Source organism: Oncorhynchus nerka, linkage group LG14, assembly GCF_034236695.1.
Source record: "Oncorhynchus nerka isolate Pitt River linkage group LG14, Oner_Uvic_2.0, whole genome shotgun sequence".
Lineage (NCBI taxonomy): Eukaryota > Metazoa > Chordata > Actinopteri > Salmoniformes > Salmonidae > Oncorhynchus > Oncorhynchus nerka.
The window spans coordinates 39,624,503-39,642,045 of NC_088409.1; the positions used below are offsets into that span (position 1 = coordinate 39,624,503).

Consider the following 17,543-nt stretch of genomic DNA (forward strand, 5'->3'; position numbering starts at 1 on the left):
ACAAACTTCTCTTCTCACCGTCAGTCTCTTCCCTGCAGTTTTGCTATGCTGCTCAGCATCCTGTCTGGTCTCTGCGTCCGTGGCCACCGCCAGCATTGAAGTGGTAACACTTCAATTTAGACAAACACAATGTTCTCAGTGGTAACACTTCAGTTTAGACAAACACAATGTTCTCAGTGGTAACACTTCAGTTTAGACAAACACAATGTTCTCAGTGGTAACACTTCAGTTTAGACAAACACAATGTTCTCAGTGGTAACACTCCAGAAACACTTCAGCTGGACCCTCTGTCAGAAGCCCCACTGTCATAACAGACATCCATCTGTGTTATGACAACTAAAGTTTGTGCCACAAACCATTATTCAGGTACGCTAGTTAGCTAGCATCATGCTTTAATGTTCTCAAACAATGGCTTTATTAATAGCAGTATCATGACACTGATCTGGAGTCAGTCTACAGTAGTCTAGCAGTATGGCATTAATACAATCTGATTTCCAGTAAAAAGCTGGAACTGGCTATAGTAGCTACAGACATCTCACACACACACGCTCAGTCACCTGGCCCCTCGGGAGGGAGAAGGAAAAGCTGCTAAGAATCAGATAATTACCTGAAGAGAAATCAGAACCTGCTAAGCCCTGATGTTTATGGAGCTGGAAACGACAGGAGACTATTTGCTCTGTCAGGGAGAAAGTATTTTTCTCTCTCGCTCTCTTGAGAAAAGAATGAAGGAATGAACATGTCCAAAGACAACAGCAAGCAGTGCCAATGGGAAGGTGGAGGGAGAGGAACCGGGACCTATTTTGCCGTTACTAGTTGCAGTTTCAAATGGAGTACACTCCTGACAAATGCACATCGAATAAGTGCACTTTGGTTTGCATTCATACATTATTTTTGATAAGCTATAAGAAATCTGAAGGCCTCAATCCTAAATGGATGGGAGAGTTTGGCACCATCTAGCCAAAGGCCTTTTAAGGGCAGAGTACTATGGTTAGATATGTTGGTGAATGAGCTAGTGTGAATGAGACCTAACACATAGAATCACAAAGAGTGTGTGTGTGGCGAGTGCATGAGCGATGATAGAGTGCAAACCTTGAAGAAATGATTCACCAGCATGCACACTGGTTATAAATGGTGAGCACACACACATTCAGAATTCCACAGCTCAGGCCAGCCCAGCGGAGCAGGGAGGGTGTGTGTGTGTGTGTGTTTACATGAGTATAAATATGTGCATAATATGCATGCACGGTTGTGTGTATGAAATGTATGATTTACATTTACATTTAAGTCATTTAGCAGACGCTCTTATCCAGAGCGACTTACAAATTGGTGCATTCACCTTATGACCTCCAGTGGAACAGTAGTGCATCTAAATCTTTTCAGGGGAGGGGGTGAGAGGGATTACTTTATCCTATCCTAGGTATTCCTTAAAGAGGTGGGGTTTCAGGTGTCTCCGGAAGGTGGTGATTGACTCCGCTGTCCTGGCGTCGTGAGGGAGTTTGTTCCACCATTGGGGGGCCAGAGCAGCGAACAGATTTGACTGGGCTGAGCGGGAACTGTACTTCCTCAGTGGTAGGGAGGCGAGCAGGCCAGAGGTGGATGAACGCAGTGCCCTTGTTTGGGTGTAGGGCCTGATCAGAGCCTGGAGGTACTGAGGTGCCGTTCCCCTCACAGCTCCGTAGGCAAGCACCATGGTCTTGTAGCGGATGCGAGCTTCAACTGGAAGCCAGTGGAGGGAGCGGAGGAGCGGGTGACGTGAGAGAACTTGGGAAGGTTGAACACCAGACGGGCTGCGGCGTTCTGGATGAGTTGTAGGGGTTTAATGGCACAGGCAGGGAGCCCAGCCAACAGCGAGTTGCAGTAATCCAGACGGGAGATGACAAGTGCCTGGATTAGGACCTGCGCCGCTTCCTGTGTGAGGCAGGGTCGTACTCTGCGGATGTTGTAGAGCATGAACCTACAGGAACGGGCCACCGCCTTGATGTTAGTTGAGAACGACAGGGTGTTGTCCAGGATCACGCCAAGGTTCTTAGCGCTCTGGGAGGAGGACACAATGGAGTTGTCAACCGTGATGGCGAGATCATGGAACGGGCAGTCCTTCCCGGGAGGAAGAGCAGCTCCGTCTTGCCGAGGTTCAGCTTGAGGTGGTGATCCGTCATCCACACGGATATGTCTGCCAGACATGCAGAGATGCGATTCGCCACCTGGTCATCAGAAGGGGGAAAGGAGAAGATTAATTGTGTGTCGTCTGCATAGCAATGATAGGAGAGACCATGTGAGGTTATGACAGAGCCAAGTGACTTGGTGTATAGCGAGAATAGGAGAGGGCCTAGAACAGAGCCCTGGGGACACCAGTGGTGAGAGCACGTGGTGTGGAGACGGATTCTCGCCACGCCACCTGGTAGGAGCGACCTGTCAGGTAGGACGCAATCCAAGCGTGGGCCGCGCCGGAGATGCCCAACTCGGAGAGGGTGGAGAGGAGGATCTGATGGTTCACAGTATCGAAGGCAGCCGATAGGTCTAGAAGGATGAGAGCAGAGGAGAGAGAGTTAGCTTTAGCAGTGCGGAGCGCCTCCGTGATACAGAGAAGAGCAGTCTCAGTTGAATGACTACTCTTGAAACCTGACTGATTTGGATCAAGAAGGTCATTCTGAGAGAGATAGCGGGAGAGCTGGCCAAGGACGGCACGTTCAAGAGTTTTGGAGAGAAAAGAAAGAAGGGATACTGGTCTGTAGTTGTTGACATCGGAGGGATCGAGTGTAGGTTTTTTCAGAAGGGGTGCAACTCTCGCTCTCTTGAAGACGGAAGGGACGTAGCCAGCGGTCAGGGATGAGTTGATGAGCGAGGTGAGGTAAGGGAGGAGGTCTCCGGAAATGGTCTGGAGAAGAGAGGAGGGGATAGGGTCAAGCGGGCAGGTTGTAGGGCGGCCGGCCGTCACAAGACGCGAGATTTCATCTGGAGAGAGAGGGGAGAAAGAGGTCAGAGCACAGGGTAGGGCAGTGTGAGCAGAACCAGCGGTGTCGTTTGACTTAGCAAACGAGGATCGGATGTCGTCGACCTTCTTTTCAAAATGGTTGACGAAGTCATCTGCAGAGAGGGAGGAGGGGGGGGAGGAGGATTCAGGAGGGAGGAGAAGGTTGCAAAGAGCTTCCTAGGGTTAGAGGCAGATGCTTGGAATTTAGTGTGGTAGAAAGTGGCTTTAGCAGCAGAGAGAGAAGAGGAAAATGTAGAGAGGAGGGAGTGAAAGGATGTCAGGTCCGCAGGGAGGCGAGTTTTCCTCCATTTCCGCTCGGCTGCCCGGAGCCCTGTTCTGTGAGCTCGCAATGAGTCGTCGAGCCACGGAGCGGGAGGGGAGGACCGAGCCGGCCTGGAGGATAGGGGACATAGAGAGTCAAAGGATGCAGAAAGGGAGGAGAGGAGGGTTGAGGAGGCAGAATCAGGAGATAGGTTGGAGAAGGTTTGAGCAGAGGGAAGAGATGATAGGATGGAAGAGGAGAGAGTAGCGGGGAGAGAGAGCGAAGGTTGGGACGGCGCGATACCATCCGAGTAGGGGCAGTGTGGGAAGTGTTGGATGAGAGCGAGAGGGAAAAGGATACAAGGTAGTGGTCGGAGACTTGGAGGGGAGTTGCAACGAGGTTAGTGGAAGAACAGCATCTAGTAAAGATGAGGTCGAGCGTATTTCCTGCCTTGTGAGTAGGGGGAAGGTGAGAGGGTGAGGTCAAAAGAGGAGAGGAGTGGAAAGAAGGAGGCAGAGAGGAATGAGTCAAAGGTAGGCGTGGGGAGGTTAAAGTCGCCCAGAACTGTGAGAGGTGAGCCGTCCTCAGGAAAGGAGCTTATCAAGGCATCAAGCTCATTGATGAACTCTCCGAGGGAACCTGGAGGGCGATAAATGATAAGGATGTTAAGCTTGAAAGGGCTGGTAACTGTGACAGCATGGAATTCAAAGGAGGCGATAGACAGATGGGTAAGGGGAGAAAGAGAGAATGACCACTTGGGAGAGATGAGGATCCCGGTGCCACCACCCCGCTGACCAGAAGCTCTCGGGGTGTGCGAGAACACGTGGGCAGACGAAGAGAGAGCAGTAGGAGTAGCAGTGTTGTCTGTGGTGATCCATGTTTCCGTCAGTGCCAAGAAGTCGAGGGACTGGAGGGAGACATGATCATGTGTACACACATCCCACGAGCCTCACCTTTAACCAGTTCAACCCACACAAACCCAGTCAACCGCTTCAGGTTGGATAGAGTCTCTCCGTGTCTCAGACAGCCCAGAGAGACACAGAGTGAGTGTGTGTGTCACTCAGCAGCCAGCGTGGGACGTCTACAGCCAGAGGAAACAGCCCAGTCATTTATATGAAAGAGGATATCTACCCAATACTGCCCTGATATTAACCCTCAAGCGGAGAGAAAATCAACATTACTGGCTAAACAAACCGAGGGAGTGGAACAGTTCCCTAGCTGACTGATATTATGCAGTACATGACACTCAGAGCAAGGCTATTTCTAACTAATATGCAGGATTTTCATTACCAAAATGTAGCTCTCTTCGTATCTACAGTTTTCATAACTTTTGATTGTAGATTTGATCAGAAAGTGGGATTCAAGCCACAGAGACCAAGTCTAGACACAGCCAAGTGTTAACTGGGGACATAGAGCACTTTATCCTGGGCAGAATTATTTTTATTAGAATTCATATATACAGTCTGAGAATTGAAGAGAGGGAGGAGGGGAAGGGGGGAAACGGGGGGGGGGGGGTCAGCGTTTCCGCAGTGATATCTCGTCTGGGGAAGCTCTTGATAATCGGAGAAATCTGGGATAACAAACAGCTGGAAGGCCGGGTTTCACACACCGAAACACACACACTCTTCGGCCTTTCCCCAATTTCTGTCCGGTTTTAGCAGTAGCGTTAAAAAGGAAAATCCCAGCGTGTGTTTGTAGAGGAAGGTAACTGTGATTATTGTGGAGGTGCGATGATCGGCCAAAGCAGAGGAAAATAAAGACAGGGCTTACATGGGGAGCTGTGGCGATCAATGAGTGGACATTTCATTAGGATGTGAAAATGTTAACTTAGCACCGAGAATAACCAGACTCAGCTGTGGCAATAGGGCCCGATACACCCAATCTGCCATCTGCAGTATCCCCTATTTACACACACACACACACACACACACACACACACACACACACACACACACACACACACACACACACACACACACACACACAGATGGAGGCGCACACATGCAGAGACAAGCAAACACACACACAGAACACCCTCCCCTATTATTTAAAGATGGTGCAGTGGTTTGTGGCGTTAGGAGGACTAGAAAATGGCCTCCCGTCTGCTGCACCACAGATGTATTTAAAGATATAGTGCGGAGTAGCAGGCAGGCAGACTTCAGAGGCGAAGAGTACACTTCTTCACTCACTCACTTTTTCATTCACTTACTTTCCCCTGAGGAGGGTGTGTGTGTACGTGTGTGCGTGCTTTGCAGAACATGTGTGTGTTTTGCAGAGTATGTGTATGTTTTGCAGGGTGTGTGTATGTGTGTTTTTTGCAGTGTGTGTACCTGTAGCTCTCCACCTGTCATGCTGAGGACACAGTGAGGAAGGTGTCAGTGCGGGAGCAGTAACACAGAGGACCAGGCAGGAGGAAGCCAGGGAGGAAACGGCCAAATGATTAACTCTCCTGCTCAAAGAACATCAGCATGCCGTCCATGGACTGGATACACAGAGAGTGGTGGTCTGAGGGGAGAGAATAAAAGACAAACGTTACATGAGCATTGAATAAAGGTTAATTCAACACATAGGCTTAGGACATTAACACATGACAACCTGGTGGAATCATACTGGCATCACAGAAAAGTACACACAATGACAGAACATAGACCTGATTGCTGCCGGACTAAATTACTTGTAGAATGGTATACGTGCTGTGGAAAAATGTATGCAGCCTACAGTTCTGCTTGATTTGTTGGGGCGGCTCCGCTATGTTGTAGTAGTGGGTTTGCTGCTCTGCTAAGTTGTAGTAGTGGGTTAGCTGCTCTGCTATGTTGTGTTGTAGTAGTGGGTTAGCTGCTCGGCTATGTTGTGTTATAGTAGTGGGTTAGCTGCTCTGCTATGTTGTAGTAGTGGGTTAACTGCTCTGCTATGTTGTAGTAGTGGGTTTGCTGCTCTGCTATGTTGTAGTAGTGGGTTAGCTGCTTTGCTATGTTGTAGTAGTGGGTTAACTGCTCTGCTATGTTGTGTTGTAGTAGTGGGGTAGCTGATCTGCTATGTTGTGTTATAGTAGTGGGTTAACTGCTCTGCTATGTTGTAGTAGTGGGTTTGCTGCTCTGCTATGTTGTAGTAGTGGGTTAGCTGCTCTGCTATGTTGTAGTAGTGGGTTAACTGCTCTGCTATGTTGTAGTAGTGGGTTAACTGCTCTGCTATGTTGTGTTGTAGTGGTGGGTTAGCTGATCTGCTATGTTGTGTTATAGTGGGTTACTGCTCTGCTATGTTGTAGTAGTGGGTTAGCTGCTCTGCTATGTTGTGGTGGTGGGTTAGCCGCTCTGCTATGTTGTAGTAGTGGGTTAGCTGCTCTGCTATGTTGTAGTAGTGGGTTAGCTGCTCTGCTATGTTGTAGTAGTGGGTTAACTGCCCGGCTAAGTTGTGTTGTAGTAGTGGGTTAGCTGCTCTGCTATGTTGTAGTAGTGGGTTTGCTGCTCTGCTATGTTGTAGTAGTGGGTTAACTGCTCTGCTATGTTGTGTTGTAGTAGTGGGTTAGCTGCTCGGCTATGTTGTGTTATAGTAGTGGGTTAGCTGCTCTGCTATGTTGTAGTAGTGGGTTAGCTGCTCTGCTATGTTGTAGTAGTGGGTTAACTGCTCTGCTATGTTGTGTTGTAGTAGTGGGTTAGCTGCTCTGCTATGTTGTAGTAGTGGGTTAGCTGCTCTGCTATGTTGTAGTAGTGGGTTAGCTGCTCTGCTATGTTGTAGTAGTGGGTTAGCTGCTCGGCTATGTTGTGTTATAGTAGTGGGTTAGCTGCTCTGCTATGTTGTAGTAGTGGGTCAGCTGCTCTGCTATGTTGTAGTAGTGGGTTAGCTGCTCTGCTATGTTGTAGTAGTGGGTTAGCTGCTCTGCTATGTTGTGTTGTAGTAGTGGGTTAGCTGCTCTGCTATGTTGTGTTGTAGTGGTGGGGTAGCTGATCTGCTATGTTGTGTTATAGTAGTGGGTTAACTGCTCTGCTATGTTGTAGTAGTGGGTTAGCTGCTCTGCTATGTTGTGGTGGTGGGTTAGCCGCTCTGCTATGTTGTAGTAGTGGGTTAGCTGCTCTGCTATGTTGTAGTAGTGGGTTAGCTGCTCTGCTATGTTGTAGTAGTGGGTTAACTGCCCGGCTAAGTTGTGTTGTAGTAGTGGGTTAGCTGCTCTGCTATGTTGTAGAAGTGGGTTAGCTGCTCTGCTATGTTGTGGTGGTGGGTTAGCTGCTCTGCTATGTTGTAGTAGTGGGTTAGCTGCTCTGCTATGTTGTAGTAGTGGGTTAGCTGCTCTGCTATGTTGTAGTAGTGGGTTTGCTGCTCTGCTATGTTGTAGTAGTGGGTTCGCTGCTCTGCTATGTTGTGGTGGTGGGTTAGCTGCTCTGCTATGTTGTAGTAGTGGGTTAGCTGCTCTGCTATGTTGTAGTAGTGGGTTAGCTGCTCTGTTATGTTGTAGTAGTGGGTTAGCTGCTCTGCTATGTTGTGTTGTAGTAGTAGGTTAGCTGCTCTGCTATGTTGTGGTGGTGGGTTAGCTGCTCTGCTATGTTGTGGTGGTGGGTTAGCTGCTCTGCTATGTTGTGTTGTAGTAGTAGGTTAGCTGCTCTGCTATGTTGTGGTGGTGGGTTAGCTGCTCTGTTATGTTGTAGTAGTGGGTTAGCTGCTCTGCTATGTTGTGTTGTAGTAGTAGGTTAGCTGCTCTGCTATGTTGTGGTGGTGGGTTAGCTGCTCTGCTATGTTGTGGTGGTGGGTTAGCTGCTCTGCTATGTTGTGGTGGTGGGTTAGCTGCTCTGCTATGTTGTAGTAGTGGGTTAGCTGCTCTGCTATGTTGTAGTAGTGGGTTAACTGCTCTGCTATGTTGTGTTGTAGTAGTGGGTTAGCTGCTCTGCTATGTTGTGTTATAGTAGTGGGTTAGCTGCTCTGCTATGTTGTAGTAGTGGGTCAGCTGCTCTGCTATGTTGTAGTAGTGGGTTAGCTGCTCTGCTATGTTGTAGTAGTGGGTTAGCTGCTCTGCTATGTTGTGTTGTAGTAGTGGGTTAGCTGCTCTGCTATGTTGTGTTGTAGTGGTGGGGTAGCTGATCTGCTATGTTGTGTTATAGTAGTGGGTTAGCTGCTCTGCTATGTTGTAGTAGTGGGTTAGCTGCTCTGCTATGTTGTAGAAGTGGGTTAGCTGCTCTGCTATGTTGTAGTAGTGGGTTAACTGCTCGGCTAAGTTGTGTTGTAGTAGTGGGTTAGCTGCTCTGCTATGTTGTAGTAGTGGGTTAGCTGCTCTGCTATGTTGTGGTGGTGGGTTAGCCGCTCTGCTATGTTGTAGTAGTGGGTTAGCTGCTCTGCTATGTTGTAGAAGTGGGTTAGCTGCTCTGCTATGTTGTAGTAGTGGGTTAACTGCTCGGCTAAGTTGTGTTGTAGTAGTGGGTTAGCTGCTCTGCTATGTTGTAGTAGTGGGTTAGCTGCTCTGCTATGTTGTGGTGGTGGGTTAGCTGCTCTGCTATGTTGTAGTAGTGGGTTAGCTGCTCTGCTATGTTGTAGTAGTGGGTTAGCTGCTCTGCTATGTTGTAGTAGTGGGTTTGCTGCTCTGCTATGTTGTAGTAGTGGGTTCGCTGCTCTGCTATGTTGTGGTGGTGGGTTAGCTGCTCTGCTATGTTGTAGTAGTGGGTTAGCTGCTCTGCTATGTTGTAGTAGTGGGTTAGCTGCTCTGTTATGTTGTAGTAGTGGGTTAGCTGCTCTGCTATGTTGTGTTGTAGTAGTAGGTTAGCTGCTCTGCTATGTTGTGGTGGTGGGTTAGCTGCTCTGCTATGTTGTGGTGGTGGGTTAGCTGCTCTGCTATGTTGTGTTGTAGTAGTAGGTTAGCTGCTCTGCTATGTTGTGGTGGTGGGTTAGCTGCTCTGTTATGTTGTAGTAGTGGGTTAGCTGCTCTGCTATGTTGTGTTGTAGTAGTAGGTTAGCTGCTCTGCTATGTTGTGGTGGTGGGTTAGCTGCTCTGCTATGTTGTGGTGGTGGGTTAGCTGCTCTGCTATGTTGTGGTGGTGGGTTAGCTGCTCTGCTATGTTGTAGTAGTGGGTTAGCTGCTCTGCTATGTTGTAGTAGTGGGTTAACTGCTCTGCTATGTTGTGTTGTAGTAGTGGGTTAGCTGCTCTGCTATGTTGTGTTATAGTAGTGGGTTAGCTGCTCTGCTATGTTGTAGTAGTGGGTCAGCTGCTCTGCTATGTTGTAGTAGTGGGTTAGCTGCTCTGCTATGTTGTAGTAGTGGGTTAGCTGCTCTGCTATGTTGTGTTGTAGTAGTGGGTTAGCTGCTCTGCTATGTTGTGTTGTAGTGGTGGGGTAGCTGATCTGCTATGTTGTGTTATAGTAGTGGGTTAGCTGCTCTGCTATGTTGTAGTAGTGGGTTAGCTGCTCTGCTATGTTGTAGAAGTGGGTTAGCTGCTCTGCTATGTTGTAGTAGTGGGTTAACTGCTCGGCTAAGTTGTGTTGTAGTAGTGGGTTAGCTGCTCTGCTATGTTGTAGTAGTGGGTTAGCTGCTCTGCTATGTTGTGGTGGTGGGTTAGCCGCTCTGCTATGTTGTAGTAGTGGGTTAGCTGCTCTGCTATGTTGTGTTGTAGTAGTGGGTTAGCTGCTCTGCTATGTTGTAGTAGTGGGTTAGCTGCTCTGCTATGTTGTGGTGGTGGGTTAGCTGCTCTGCTATGTTGTAGTAGTGGGTTAGCTGCTCTGCTATGTTGTAGTAGTGGGTTAGCTGCTCTGCTATGTTGTAGTAGTGGGTTTGCTGCTCTGCTATGTTGTAGTAGTGGGTTCGCTGCTCTGCTATGTTGTGGTGGTGGGTTAGCTGCTCTGCTATGTTGTGGTGGTGGGTTAGCTGCTCTGCTAAGTTGTGTGGTAGTAGTGGTTTAGCTGCTCTGCTATGTTGTAGTAGTGGGTTAACTGCTCTGCTATGTTGTAGTAGTGGGTTAGCTGCTCTGCTATGTTGTAGTAGTGGGTTAGCTGCTCTGCTATGTTGTAGTAGTGGGTTAGCTGCTCTGCTATGTTGTAGTAGTGTGTTAGCTGCTCTGCTATATTGTGTTATAGTAGTGGGTTAGCTGCTCTGCTATGTTGTGTTGTAGTAGTGGGTTAGCTGCTCTGCTATGTTGTAGTAGTGGGTTAGCTGCTCTGCTATGTTATAGTAGTGGATTAGCTGCTCTGCTATGTTGTGTTGTAGTGGTGGGGTAGCTGATCTGCTATGTTGTGTTATAGTAGTGGGTTAGCTGCTCTGCTATGTTGTAGAAGTGGGTTAGCTGCTCTGCTATGTTGTAGTAGTGGGTTAGCTGCTCTGCTATGTTGTAGTAGTGGGTTAGCTGCTCTGCTATGTTGTCTTGTAGTAGTGGGTTAGCTGCTCTGCTATGTTGTAGTAGTGGGTTAGCTGCTCTGCTATGTTGTAGTAGTGGGTTAGCTGCTCTGCTATGTTGTAGTAGTGGGTTAACTGCCCGGCTAAGTTGTGTTGTAGTAGTGGGTTAGCTGCTCTGCTATGTTGTAGAAGTGGGTTAGCTGCTCTGCTATGTTGTAGTAGTGGGTTAGCTGCTCTGCTATGTTGTGGTGGTGGGTTAGCTGCTCTGCTATGTTGTAGTAGTGGGTTAGCTGCTCTGCTATGTTGTAGTAGTGGGCTAGCTGCTCTGCTATGTTGTAGTAGTGGGTTTGCTGCTCTGCTATGTTGTAGTAGTGGGTTCGCTGCTCTGCTATGTTGTGGTGGTGGGTTAGCTGCTCTGCTATGTTGTAGTAGTGGGTTAGCTGCTCTGCTATGTTGTGGTGGTGGGTTAGCTTCTCTGCTATGTTGTGGTGGTGGGTTAGCTGCTCTGCTATGTTGTGGTGGTGGGTTAGCTGCTCTGCTATGTTGTGGTGGTGGGTTAGCTGCTCTGCTATGTTGTAGTAGTGGGTTAACTGCTCTGCTATGTTGTAGTAGTGGGTTAGCTGCTCTGCTATGTTTTAGTAGTGTGTTAGCTGCTCTGCTATGTTGTAGTGGTGTGTTAGCTGCTCTGCTAAGTTGTGGTGGTGGGTTAGCTGCTCTGCTATATTGTGTTATAGTAGTGGGTTAGCTGCTCTGCTATGTTGTGGTGTAGTAGTGGGTTAGCTGCTCTGCTATGTTGTAGAAGTGGGTTAGCTGCTCTGCTATGTTGTAGTAGTGGGTTAGCTGCTCTGCTATGTTGTAGTAGTGGGTTAGCTGCTCTGCTATGTTGTCTTGTAGTAGTGGGTTAGCTGCTCTGCTATGTTGTGTTGTAGTGGGTTAGCTGCTCTGCTATGTTGTAGTAGTGGGTTAGCTGCTCTGCTATGTTGTGTTGTAGTAGTGGGTTAGCTTCTCTGCTATGTTGTAGTAGTGGGTTAGCTGCTCTGCTATGTTGTGTTGTAGTAGTGGGGTAGGTGCTCTGCTATGTTGTGTTATAGTAGTGGGTTAGCTGCTCTGCTATGTTGTAGTAGTGGGTTAGCTTCTCTGCTATGTTGTGTTGTAGTGGTGGGTTAGCTTCTCTGCTATGTTGTGTTGTAGTGGTGGGTTAGCTGCTCTGCTATGTTGTGTTGTAGTAGTGGGTCAGCTGCTCTGCTATGTTGTGTTATAGTAGTGGGTTAGCTGCTCTGCTATTTTGTAGTAGTGGGTTAGCTGCTCTGCTATTTTGTAGTAGTGGGTTAGCTGCTCTGCTATGTTGTGTTGTAGTAGTGGGTTAGCTGCTCTGCTATGTTGTGTTATAGTAGTGGGTTAGCTGCTCTGCTATGTTGTAGTAGTGGGTCAGCTGCTCTGCTATGTTGTAGTAGTGGGTCAGCTGCTCTGCTATGTTGTAGTAGTGGGTTAGCTGCTCTGCTATGTTGTAGTAGTGGGTTAGCTGCTCTGCTATGTTGTGTTGTAGTAGTGGGTTAGCTGCTCTGCTATGTTGTGTTGTAGTGGTGGGGTAGCTGATCTGCTATGTTGTGTTATAGTAGTGGGTTAGCTGCTCTGCTATGTTGTAGTAGTGGGTTAGCTGCTCTGCTATGTTGTAGAAGTGGGTTAGCTGCTCTGCTATGTTGTAGTAGTGGGTTAACTGCTCGGCTAAGTTGTGTTGTAGTAGTGGGTTAGCTGCTCTGCTATGTTGTAGTAGTGGGTTAGCTGCTCTGCTATGTTGTGGTGGTGGGTTAGCCGCTCTGCTATGTTGTAGTAGTGGGTTAGCTGCTCTGCTATGTTGTAGTAGTGGGTTAGCTGCTCTGCTATGTTGTAGTAGTGGGTTAACTGCCCGGCTAAGTTGTGTTGTAGTAGTGGGTTAGCTGCTCTGCTATGTTGTAGAAGTGGGTTAGCTGCTCTGCTATGTTGTAGTAGTGGGTTAACTGCTCGGCTAAGTTGTGTTGTAGTAGTGGGTTAGCTGCTCTGCTATGTTGTAGTAGTGGGTTAGCTGCTCTGCTATGTTGTGGTGGTGGGTTAGCTGCTCTGCTATGTTGTAGTAGTGGGTTAGCTGCTCTGCTATGTTGTAGTAGTGGGTTAGCTGCTCTGCTATGTTGTAGTAGTGGGTTTGCTGCTCTGCTATGTTGTAGTAGTGGGTTCGCTGCTCTGATATGTTGTGGTGGTGGGTTAGCTGCTCTGCTATGTTGTGGTGGTGGGTTAGCTGCTCTGCTATGTTGTGGTGGTGGGTTAGCTGCTCTGCTATGTTGTAGTAGTGGGTTAGCTGCTCTGCTATGTTGTAGTAGTGGGTTAACTGCTCTGCTAAGTTGCGTGGTAGTAGTGGGTTAGCTGCTCTGCTATGTTGTAGTAGTGGGTTAACTGCTCTGCTATGTTGTAGTAGTGGGTTAGCTGCTCTGCTATGTTGTGTTGTAGTAGTGGGGTAGGTGCTCTGCTATGTTGTGTTATAGTAGTGGGTTAGCTGCTCTGCTATGTTGTAGTAGTGGGTTAGCTTCTCTGCTATGTTGTGTTGTAGTGGTGGGTTAGCTGCTCTGCTATGTTGTGTTGTAGTAGTGGGTCAGCTGCTCTGCTATGTTGTAGTAGTGGGTTAGCTGCTCTGCTATTTTGTAGTAGTGGGTTAGCTGCTCTGCTATGTTGTGTTGTAGTAGTGGGTTAGCTGCTCTGCTATGTTGTGTTGTAGTAGTGGGTTAGCTGCTCTGCTATGTTGTGTTATAGTAGTGGGTTAGCTGCTCTGCTATGTTGTAGTAGTGGGTCAGCTGCTCTGCTATGTTGTAGTAGTGGGTTAGCTGCTCTGCTATGTTGTAGTAGTGGGTTAGCTGCTCTGCTATGTTGTGTTGTAGTAGTGGGTTAGCTGCTCTGCTATGTTGTGTTGTAGTGGTGGGGTAGCTGATCTGCTATGTTGTGTTATAGTAGTGGGTTAGCTGCTCTGCTATGTTGTAGTAGTGGGTTAGCTGCTCTGCTATGTTGTAGAAGTGGGTTAGCTGCTCTGCTATGTTGTAGTAGTGGGTTAACTGCTCGGCTAAGTTGTGTTGTAGTAGTGGGTTAGCTGCTCTGCTATGTTGTAGTAGTGGGTTAGCTGCTCTGCTATGTTGTGGTGGTGGGTTAGCCGCTCTGCTATGTTGTAGTAGTGGGTTAGCTGCTCTGCTATGTTGTAGTAGTGGGTTAGCTGCTCTGCTATGTTGTAGTAGTGGGTTAACTGCCCGGCTAAGTTGTGTTGTAGTAGTGGGTTAGCTGCTCTGCTATGTTGTAGAAGTGGGTTAGCTGCTCTGCTATGTTGTAGTAGTGGGTTAACTGCTCGGCTAAGTTGTGTTGTAGTAGTGGGTTAGCTGCTCTGCTATGTTGTAGTAGTGGGTTAGCTGCTCTGCTATGTTGTGGTGGTGGGTTAGCTGCTCTGCTATGTTGTAGTAGTGGGTTAGCTGCTCTGCTATGTTGTAGTAGTGGGTTAGCTGCTCTGCTATGTTGTAGTAGTGGGTTTGCTGCTCTGCTATGTTGTAGTAGTGGGTTCGCTGCTCTGATATGTTGTGGTGGTGGGTTAGCTGCTCTGCTATGTTGTGGTGGTGGGTTAGCTGCTCTGCTATGTTGTGGTGGTGGGTTAGCTGCTCTGCTATGTTGTAGTAGTGGGTTAGCTGCTCTGCTATGTTGTAGTAGTGGGTTAGCTGCTCTGCTATGTTGTAGTAGTGGGTTAACTGCTCTGCTATGTTGTAGTAGTGGGTTAGCTGCTCTGCTATGTTGTAGTAGTGGGTTAACTGCTCTGCTATGTTGCTATGTTGTAGTAGTGGGTTAGCTGCTCTGCTATGTTGTGTTGTAGTAGTGGGTTAGCTGCTCTGTGTTGTAGTAGTGGGTTAGCTGCTCTGCTATGTTGTAGTAGTGTGTTAGCTGCTCTGCTATGTTGTAGTGGTGTGTTAGCTGCTCTGCTAAGTTGTGGTGGTGGGTTAGCTGCTCTGCTATATTGTGTTATAGTAGTGGGTTAGCTGCTCTGCTATGTTGTGTTGTAGTAGTGGGTTAGCTGCTCTGCTATGTTGTAGTAGTGGGTTAGCTGCTCTGCTATGTTGTAGTAGTGGGTTAGCTGCTCTGCTATGTTGTAGTAGTGGGTTAGCTGCTCTGCTATGTTGTAGTAGTGGGTTAGCTGCTCTGCTATGTTGTCTTGTAGTAGTGGGTTAGCTGCTCTGCTATGTTGTGTTGTAGTGGGTTAGCTGCTCTGCTATGTTGTAGTAGTGGGTTAGCTGCTCTGCTATGTTGTAGTAGTGGGTTAGCTGCTCTGCTATGTTGTGTTGTAGTAGTGGGTTAGCTGCTCTGCTATGTTGTAGTAGTGGGTTAGCTGCTCTGCTATGTTGTGTTGTAGTGGTGGGGTAGCTGCTCTGCTATGTTGTATTATAGTAGTGGGTTAGCTGCTCTGCTATTTTGTAGTAGTGGGTTAGCTGCTCTGCTATGTTGTAGTAGTGGGTTAGCTTCTCTGCTATGTTGTGTTGTAGTGGTGGGTTAGTTGCTCTGCTATGTTGTGTTGTAGTAGTGGGGTAGCTGATCTGCTATGTTGTGTTATAGTAGTGGGTTAGCTGCTCTGCTATGTTGTGGTAGTGGGTTAGCTGCTCTGCTATGTTGTAGTAGTGGGTTAGCTGCTCTGCTATGTTGTGGTGGTGGGTTAGCCGCTCTGCTATGTTGTAGTAGTGGGTTAGCTGCTCTGCTATGTTGTAGAAGTGGGTTAGCTGCTCTGCTATGTTGTAGTAGTGGGTTAACTGCTCGGCTAAGTTGTGTTGTAGTAGTGGGTTAGCTGCTCTGCTATGTTGTAGTAGTGGGTTAGCTGCTCTGCTATGTTGTAGAAGTGGGTTAGCTGCTCTGCTATGTTGTAGTAGTGGGTTAACTGCTCGGCTAAGTTGTGTTGTAGTAGTGGGTTAGCTGCTCTGCTATGTTGTAGTAGTGGGTTAGCTGCTCTGCTATGTTGTGGTGGTGGGTTAGCCGCTCTGCTATGTTGTAGTAGTGGGTTAGCTGCTCTGCTATGTTGTAGTAGTGGGTTAGCTGCTCTGCTATGTTGTAGTAGTGGGTTAACTGCCCGGCTAAGTTGTGTTGTAGTAGTGGGTTAGCTGCTCTGCTATGTTGTAGAAGTGGGTTAGCTGCTCTGCTATGTTGTAGTAGTGGGTTAACTGCTCGGCTAAGTTGTGTTGTAGTAGTGGGTTAGCTGCTCTGCTATGTTGTAGTAGTGGGTTAGCTGCTCTGCTATGTTGTGGTGGTGGGTTAGCTGCTCTGCTATGTTGTAGTAGTGGGTTAGCTGCTCTGCTATGTTGTAGTAGTGGGTTAGCTGCTCTGCTATGTTGTAGTAGTGGGTTAGCTGCTCTGCTATGTTGTAGTAGTGGGTTTGCTGCTCTGCTATGTTGTAGTAGTGGGTTCGCTGCTCTGCTATGTTGTGGTGGTGGGTTAGCTGCTCTGCTATGTTGTAGTAGTGGGTTAGCTGCTCTGCTATGTTGTGTTGTAGTAGTAGGTTAGCTACTCTGCTATGTTGTGGTGGTGGGTTAGCTGCTCTGCTATGTTGTGGTGGTGGGTTAGCTGCTCTGCTATGTTGTAGTAGTGGGTTAGCTGCTCTGCTATGTTGTAGTAGTGGGTTAACTGCTCTGCTAAGTTGTGTGGTAGTAGTGGGTTAGCTGCTCTGCTATGTTGTAGTAGTGGGTTAACTGCTCTGCTATGTTGTAGTAGTGGGTTAGCTGCTCTGCTATGTTGTAGTAGTGGGTTAGCTGCTCTGCTATGTTGTGTTGTAGTAGTGGGTTAGCTGCTCTGCTATGTTGTAGTAGTGGGTTAGCTGCTCTGCTATGTTGTAGTAGTGTGTTAGCTGCTCTGCTATGTTGTAGTGGTGTGTTAGCTGCTCTGCTAAGTTGTGGTGGTGGGTTAGCTGCTCTGCTATATTGTGTTATAGTAGTGGGTTAGCTGCTCTGCTATGTTGTGTTGTAGTAGTGGGTTAGCTGCTCTGCTATGTTGTAGTAGTGGGTTAGCTGCTCTGCTATGTTGTAGTAGTGGGTTAGCTGCTCTGCTATGTTGTAGTAGTGGGTTAGCTGCTCTGCTATGTTGTAGTAGTGGGTTAGCTGCTCTGCTATGTTGTCTTGTAGTAGTGGGTTAGCTGCTCTGCTATGTTGTGTTGTAGTGGGTTAGCTGCTCTGCTATGTTGTAGTAGTGGGTTAGCTGCTCTGCTATGTTGTAGTAGTGGGTTAGCTGCTCTGCTATGTTGTGTTGTAGTAGTGGGTTAGCTGCTCTGCTATGTTGTAGTAGTGGGTTAGCTGCTCTGCTATGTTGTGTTGTAGTAGTGGGTTAGCTGCTCTGCTATGTTGTGTTGTAGTGGTGGGGTAGCTGCTCTGCTATGTTGTATTATAGTAGTGGGTTAGCTGCTCTGCTATTTTGTAGTAGTGGGTTAGCTGCTCTGCTATGTTGTAGTAGTGGGTTAGCTTCTCTGCTATGTTGTGTTGTAGTGGTGGGTTAGTTGCTCTGCTATGTTGTGTTGTAGTAGTGGGTCAGCTGCTCTGCTATGTTGTGTTATAGTAGTGGGTTAGCTGCTCTGTTATGTTGTAGTAGTGGGTTAGCTGCTCTGCTAAGTTGTGTTGTAGTAGTGGGTTAGCTGCTCTGCTATGTTGTAGTAGTGGGTTAGCTGCTCTGCTATGTTGTGGTGGTGGGTTAGCTGCTCTGCTATGTTGTAGTAGTGGGTTAGCTGCTCTGCTATGTTGTAGTAGTGGGTTAGCTGCTCTGCTATGTTGTAGTAGTGGGTTTGCTGCTCTGCTATGTTGTAGTAGTGGGTTCGCTGCTCTGCTATGTTGTGGTGGTGGGTTAGCTTCTCTGCTATGTTGTGGTGGTGGGTTAGCTGCTCTGCTATGTTGTGGTGGTGGGTTAGCTGCACTGCTATGTTGTAGTAGTGGGTTAGCTGCTCTGCTATGTTGTAGTAGTGGGTTAACTGCTCTGCTATG

The 17,543-nt window shown here is 47.9% G+C and overlaps 1 pseudogene; it reads right to left on the minus strand.

Annotated features, from left to right (window-relative positions):
- LOC115142231 (protein PTHB1-like) overlaps window positions 1-17,543 on the minus strand; it is a 159,976-nt pseudogene that overhangs the window by 122,885 nt on the left and 19,548 nt on the right.